Source organism: Gigantopelta aegis, unplaced genomic scaffold (genome assembly GCF_016097555.1).
Source record: "Gigantopelta aegis isolate Gae_Host unplaced genomic scaffold, Gae_host_genome ctg11367_pilon_pilon, whole genome shotgun sequence".
NCBI lineage: Eukaryota > Metazoa > Mollusca > Gastropoda > Neomphalida > Peltospiridae > Gigantopelta > Gigantopelta aegis.
In genome coordinates this window covers 4532-12664 of record NW_024532673.1, presented here as the reverse complement: position 1 = coordinate 12664, position 8133 = coordinate 4532, and the positions used below count along the sequence as shown (strand labels likewise).

Genomic DNA, 8133 nt, shown 5'->3' with positions numbered 1-8133 from the left:
TCGGCCGGAATAGCTCAGTTGGGAGACGTTAGACTGAAGATCTAAAGGCCCCCGGTTCAATCCCGGGTTCCGGCACAGAGCAAGTCGGACTCTGGCGGTCGACCAATTTTTCAAACGTGTATTTATTTACTTATTTTTTTTTTTGTTTTTTGGTAATTCTATATGCTTTTGTCTGAAAATTTTGTAAAAAAAAAATCATTTCTTTGTAAATTTAGAATGATACTGGTAGTATATCAAAAATTTTACCAAGATACGAAACTATATTCGCACAAGTGGTTTGCTGTTTGACTGTGAATATTTTATGGCAGACAGTTTTGTAGTCGCTTTTACTAGACAGAACAATAATTGTATTGTATATTATTATTATTATTATTATTATTATTATTATTTATTATTATTACGTAATTATTACCTAACTCAAAATTTGACATTTTTATACTCCCTCTCCCATTTAGCGTAACGTTTTGCAACGCTAAGGTCACACTGCTTGTAACATCACCACCCTCTTCGCTTTCTCTGCTATATAGTGACGTAATTTGACAAACATGAGTAATATTAGATTTTCTGTTTATATTTATGTTATAGAAAACTCATTTGCTAAAGAACAAAATAGCAATGGCTGACTACGTTTTACTTTAAACATAAACATGAAACAATTGTTTTGAAAACGCGAGTCAACTCTTCACACACACCCCACCTCAAACCCCAAGAACGTTTCATAACACTAAATCCAAAGAGGTAAAATGGGTGGTGGGGGGGGGGGGGGGGTGAGGGGTGTGTGTGTGTAGGGGGAGACCTATCTCTCTTTGAACAGTATTTGATATATTAATCATCGGCTATTGTATGTCAAACATATGGTAATTTTGACACAATCAAAGAGATGAAACCCGCTACAGTATTTTCATTAGTAGCTAGGGCTCTTTTATATGCACCATCCCACAGACAGGATAGTACATACCTTAGCCTTTGATATACCAATCGTGGTGCACTGACTGGAACGAGAAATAGCCCAATGGACCCACCGACGAGGATCGCTCCTACAGAGACCGCACACCAGGCGTGCGCTGGCCAAGTACCATGTAATATAAATAGTGGTACAATCAAACCTGCTCGTGGGGCCACCTGCATTATGCAGCTACCTGTGTTAAGAGGCCACTCTATTCTTCTCTAAAATTATCTAATATACTATAAGACAATAAACAGTAATACACTTACCTGTACTAAGTAATTTCTCGCTCCAGCCAGTGCACCACGACTGGTATATCAAAGGCCGTGGTATGTGTTATCCTGTCTGTGGGGTGGTGCATATATAAGAGCCCTTGCTGCTAATCGAAAAGAGTAGCCCATGGAGTGGCGACAGCGGGTTTTCTCCCTCAATATCTGTGTGGTCCTAAACCATCTGTCCGACGCCGTATAACTGTAAATGAAATGTGTTGAGTGCGTCGTTAAATAAAACTTTTCCTTCCTTGTACTAAGTAGCCATTATTTCATGCTCCATCTGGTGGCCGCTTACCTCCGGTTTCACTGTAGACATGTGCTAGTAAAGCAATGCCATTAGTTGCCGAATCCATTAGGTTGAGGCATGTCCAGCCTGGGTCCGGTCTCTGGTAGGACAGTGGTCTGACCTAGTTGCCTATCATGTTACCATATTTATGTTAGTCAAGCTCTTCGCATAAAGCTTCCGTAATCAGTATTGAGGTTATAACATGAATCCTTGTCGGCCGGAATAGCTCAGTTGGGAGAGCGTTAGACTGAAGATCTAAAGGCCCCCGGTTCAATCCCGGGTTCCGGCACAGAGCAAGTCGGACTCTGGCGGTCGACCAATTTTTTTATTTAAAAACAATTGTACTTAAGGAAGGAAGGATTTTTTAATTATTTAACGACGTACTCAACAATTTTATTTACGGTTATATGGCGTCGGACATATGGTTAAGGACCACACATATATTGAGAGAGGTAATCCGCTGTCGCCACTTCATGGGTTACTCTTTTCGATGAGCAGCAAGGGATCTTTTATATGCACCATCCCACAGACAGGATAACACATACCACGGCCTAAAGTGTTGTAACGCTAGGGTCACACCGCTCGTAACCCCTCTCCCCCCGCACACACACACACACACACACACACACACACACACACACACACACACAGACACTTGCTTTCTCTGCTATAATGACGTAATTTGACAAATATTAGTAATATTAGATTTTCTGTTTATATTTATGTTATAGAAAAATCATTTGCTAAAGAACAAAATAGCAATGGCTGACTATCAGGCAGTAGTAAATCTTAAGGCAGAGATGAATTTTACTTGTAAAATGGTGGAAGTTGCATTTCAGGACATCTAGTTTTCAAAATGTTACGAGTGAGTATACCCCAAACCCCCTAGAAATTTTGCGTTGCGGCCACAATCTAAGTCAGCCCCCCCCCCCCCATTTCCATCAGCCCCCCCCCCCCCCCCCCCCCCCCCCCCCAATATCTACTTGCTTCCGCCGTGTCTGACTACGTTTTACTTTATACATAAACATGAAACATTGACGAATCCAAAGAGGTGAAATGCGGGACCCATCTCCCTTAAACAAATTGTTTACAATTTTAAGTGTCTCCCCAATCTCCACCCCAACTTTAACAAAACTAATTTCTTACATTTTTCTATTACGAATGCCCAACTTTTGTTAGGCTGCCCTTTTCAGGGGTTGATCCACATACCTTTTTGCTTTAGGTCCCCGCCCTAAAATATCTATTAGGTCCACTCTAGATACCCCAACCCCCTAAAGCATGATGTAATTGTTGAATGCTACCTTATTAGAAAATATCTGTAGGTATGTATCAGCTGGTTAAGTGCAATGTAATATAAATAGTTGTACAATCAAACCTGCTCTAGCGACCGCCTGTATTAAGCAGCCATCTATGTTAATAGGCCACTTTTTTCTTCTCTAAAATGATCTGACATAATATAAACAATAATAAACTGACCTGTATTAAGCAGGCACCTGTGTTACAACACCACGTTCTAATACTTCCTTTGGTAGGTGCTTACTTCAAGTTTTGGACTGAGCCAGTAAAGCTCTTCGTAAAATGATCATTTCAAGCTTCCATAATCAGTATTGAGGTTACAGCTTGTTTTCTTGTCGGCCGGAATAGCTCAGTTGGGAGACTGAAGATCTAAAGGCCCCCGGTTCAATCCCGGGTTCCGGCACAGAGCAAGTCGGACTCTGGCGGTCGACCTATTTTTCAAACGTGTATTTATTTACTTATTTTTTATTTTTGTTTTTTGGTACAATTTTGTCAAAAAAAAAAAAAAATCAATTCTTTGTAAATTTAGAATGATACTGGTAGTATATCAACTATTTTACCGAAATACGAAACTATATTCGCACAAGTGGTTTCCTGTTTGACTGAATATTTTATGGCAGACAGTTTTGTAGCGGCTTTTACTAGACAGAACAATAATTGTATTGTATATTATTATTATTATTATTATTATTTATTATTATTACGTAATTATTACCTAACTCAAAATTTGACATTTTTATACTCCCTCTCCCATTTAGCGTAACGTTTTGCAACGCTAAGGTCACACTGCTTGTAACATCACCACCCTCTTCGCTTTCTCTGCTATATAGTGACGTAATTTGACAAACATTAGTAATATTAGATTTTCTGTTTATATTTATGTTATAGAAAACTCATTTGCTAAAGAACAAAATAGCAATGGCTGACTACGTTTTACTTTAAACATAAACATGAAACAATTGTTTTGAAAACGCGAGTCAACTCTTCACACACACCCCACCTCAAACCCCAAGAACGTTTCATAACACTAAATCCAAAGAGGTAAAATGGGTGGTGGGGGGGGGGGGGGGGGGGGGGGGGGGGGTGTGTGTGTGTGTAGGGGGAGACCTATCTCTCTTTGAACAGTATTTGATATATTAATCATCGGCTATTGTATGTCAAACATATGGTCATTTTGACACAATCAAAGAGATGAAACCCGCTACAGTATTTTCATTAGTAGCTAGGGCTCTTTTATATGCACCATCCCACAGACAGGATAGTACATACCTTGGCCTTTGATATACCAATCGTGGTGCACTGACTGGAACGAGAAATAGCCCAATGGACCCACCGACGAGGATCGATCCTACAGAGACCGCACACCAGGCGTGCGCTGGCCAAGTACCATGTAATATAAATAGTGGTACAATCAAACCTGCTCGTGGGGCCACCTGCATTATGCAGCTACCTGTGTTAAGAGGCCACTCTTTTCTTCTCTAAAATTATCTAATATACTATAAGACAATAAACAGTAATACACTTACCTGTACTAAGTAATTTCTCGCTCCAGCCAGTGCACCACGACTGGTATATCAAAGGCCGTGGTATGTGTTATCCTGTCTGTGGGGTGGTGCATATATAAGAGCCCTTGCTGCTAATCGAAAAGAGTAGCCCATGGAGTGGCGACAGCGGGTTTTCTCCCTCAATATCTGTGTGGTCCTAAACCATCTGTCCGACGCCGTATAACTGTAAATGAAATGTGTTGAGTGCGTCGTTAAATAAAACTTTTCCTTCCTTGTACTAAGTAGCCATTATTTGATGCTCCATCTGGTGGCCGCTTACCTCCGGTTTCACTGTAGACATGTGCTAGTAAAGCAATGCCATTAGTTGCCGAATCCATTAGGTTGAGGCATGTCCAGCCTGGGTCCGGTCTCTGGTAGGACAGTGGTCTGACCTAGTTGCCTATCATGTTACCATATTTATGTTAGTCAAGCTCTTCGCATAAAGCTTCCGTAATCAGTATTGAGGTTATAACATGAATCCTTGTCGGCCGGAATAGCTCAGTTGGGAGAGCGTTAGACTGAAGATCTAAAGGCCCCCGGTTCAATCCCGGGTTCCGGCACAGAGCAAGTCGGACTCTGGCGGTCGACCAATTTTTTTATTTAAAAACAATTGTACTTAAGGAAGGAAGGATTTTTTAATTATTTAACGACGTACTCAACACATTTTATTTACGGTTATATGGCGTCGGACATATGGTTAAGGACCACACATATATTGAGAGAGGTAATCCGCTGTCGCCACTTCATGGGTTACTCTTTTCGATGAGCAGCAAGGGATCTTTTATATGCACCATCCCACAGACAGATAACACATACCACGGCCTAAAGTGTTGTAACGCTAGGGTCACACCGCTCGTAACCCCCCTCCCCCCGCACACAAACACACACACACACACACACACACACACACACACACAGACACTTGCTTTCTCTGCTATAATGACGTAATTTGACAAATATTAGTAATATTAGATTTTCTGTTTATATTTATGTTATAGAAAAATCATTTGCTAAAGAACAAAATAGCAATGACGGACTACCAGGCACGGCGGACTATTGGCAGAGATGAATTTTACTTGTAAAATGGTGGAAGTTGCATTTCAGGACATCTAGTTTTCAAAATTTTACGAGTGAGTATACTCCAAACCCCCTAGAAATTTTGCGTTGCGGCCGCAATCTAAGTCAGCCCCCCCCCCCCCCCCCCCCCCCCCCTATCTACTTGCTTCCGCCGTGTCTGACTACGTTTTACTTTATACATAAACATGAAACATTGACGGATCCAAAGAGGTGAAACGCGGGACCCATCTCCCTTAAAGGGACATTCCTGAGGTTGCTGCAACTTTTAAGGTGTTATCGATTAACAGAGCCTTTTTCACGAATGTAATTACATATCAAATATATTTTTCTGCATAAAATATTAGTGGCTGTATACTAAAAGTGTTTCTGATCTTTCTAATATTTTTACTAGGTTAAATTTCATTTTGTTTCCCAAAATATAATTTTTTCGTATGTACGAAATTATTTGAAAACAGAATCCAGTTTGGGCTCCTTACAGATATTAAGACGACCAGGAACACATTCAATGTACAGACACTGATATTCTAAATAAGAAAATATATTTAATATGTAAGTTTCATCGTAGAAATATTTTATTCGTTGGAAACGTCTTACAATGCAGCAAACTCAGGAATGTCCCTTTAAACAAATTGTTTACAATTTTAAGTGTCTCCCCCATCTCCACCCCGAATTTGACAAAACTAATTTCTTACATGTTTCTATTACGAATGCCCAACTTTTGTTAGGTTGCCTTTTTCAGGGGTTGGTCCACATACCTTTTTTCTTTAGGTCCCTGCCCTAAAATATCTATTAGGTCCACTCTAGATACCCCAACCCCCTAAAGCATGATGTAATTGTTGAATGCTACCTTATTAGAAAATATCTGTAGGTATGTATCAGCTGGTTAAGTGCAATGTAATATAAATAGTTGTACAATCAAACCTGCTCTAGCGACCACCTGTATTAAGCTGCCATCTATGTTAATAGGCCACTTTTTTCTTCTCTAAAATGATCTAACATAATATAAACAGTAATAAACTGACCTGTATTAAGCAGGCACCTGTGTTACAACACCACGTTCTGATACTTCCTTTGGTGGGTGCTTACTTCAAGTTTCGGACTGAGCCAGTAAAGCTCTTCGTAAAATGATCATTTGAAGCTTCCATAATCAGTATTGAGGTTACACCTTGTTTTACTTTAAACATAAACATGAAACAATTGTTTTGAAAACGTGAGTCAACTCTTCACACACACACCCCACTTCAAACCACACTAAATCCAAAGAGGTGAAATGGGGGGGGGGGGGGGGGGGGGGGACCTATCTCTCTTTGAACAACTTTAAAAGTCGACTTTGAAAAAAATTATTTGTTCACATGTTTCAGTCACGAATGCCGAACTTATGTTTGGCTGCTCTCTTCTGGAGTTCGTCCACATACCTTTTAGCTTTAGGTCCACCTCCCTAATATTTGTCCTGGGTCCGCTCTTGATCCCCTGGCTAGAGCATGACGTAATTGTTGAACGGCACCGTATTAGGAAATATAGGTAGATTGTTTAAGGCACATTGATATATTAATCATCGGCTATTGTATGTCAAACGTATGGTCATTTTAATACAGTCATAGAGATGAAACCCGCCACAGTTTTTTCATTAGTAACAAGGGATGTTTTATATGCACCATCCCACAGACAGGATAATACATACCTTGGCCTTTGATATACCAGTCGTGGTGCACTGGCTGGAACGAGAAATAGCCCAATGGGTCCACCAACGAGGATCGATCCTACAGAGACCGCACACCAGGCGTGCGCTGGTCAAGTACCATGTATTATAAATAGTGGTACAATCAAATAGTGGAAACATATATTTTTATATGTACTTTTTAAATATTAATTCTTAATTTTACTGATGAATCCAGTCATCAACAACGGCTGTGATCCCACCGTGAACTCGTCTTCCATGACTGTAGATTTGTGTGGCCTGCTGCATTTGTCAACTCTTCTTTTAAACCTATTTGGCCCGTGGGAATCTTCGCATCTTGTGTGCTATAGATCATCTACCGAGAAGATGAGAGATTTAAACCAAACAAGAAAAGAAGCAGATAGACTAGTAAGGTATAGAGAAAATCTTAACTTTTCACTTCAGTGTAAAGAACAAAACGTCTACCCCAATTGTCTCCAGATCAAGGTAAAACCTCCTATTGTTAATGAAAAACTGGAGAAACGATGGCATTCTATCTTGAACAACACTTCAAAAGAACTGAATAATGCCTTCATCAAAGCATATAGATCTAACCTCACACTTATAAGTCATAAATATGATAGTAACCTGGAGAAACTCCAGCTTAACTTGAATGAAGGAGATTTTCAGAGCCAGGTATCCACCATCTCCAGACATTGTAATAGATTACGCTAAAAAAATACGTACTAGACATGACCATAAACTGTCTCACCTTCAACAATATGCAGTTCATGATATTGTTGGTGACTCTGTCAAAATTCAAAAGCGTAAGAGACGTTTTCGTAGATCTAAACTGAAGGAAAACTACTACAAGTATAAAAATAAATCCATCAAGTTATTGGGAAAAGAGACTTCTATTGTGAATCTGAGCTCTAGAGAACTCACCCAGACTGAATGCAATCTCCTAAATAAAGGTTTGTCGTTTTGCCCCCTCCAACCCAAATATAATGCAGTCAGAGAGCTTGAAGATCTACGAGCTTTTCAAAGACGGCTTC

General features: G+C 40.0%; 3 non-coding genes across 3 annotated transcripts; all 3 read left to right on the top strand.

Moving 5' to 3' along the window:
* The first annotated feature begins 3 nt into the window (after positions 1-3).
* On the top strand, positions 4-75 carry Trnaf-gaa. Its single transcript has one exon. It is a non-coding gene; the product is annotated as a tRNA-Phe (tRNA).
* Positions 76-1720: 1645 nt separating this feature from the next.
* Trnaf-gaa lies at positions 1721-1793 on the top strand. Its single transcript has one exon. It is a non-coding gene; the product is annotated as a tRNA-Phe (tRNA).
* Positions 1794-4831: 3038 nt separating this feature from the next.
* On the top strand, positions 4832-4904 carry Trnaf-gaa. Its single transcript has one exon. It is a non-coding gene; the product is annotated as a tRNA-Phe (tRNA).
* The last annotated feature ends 3229 nt before the right edge of the window (positions 4905-8133 follow it).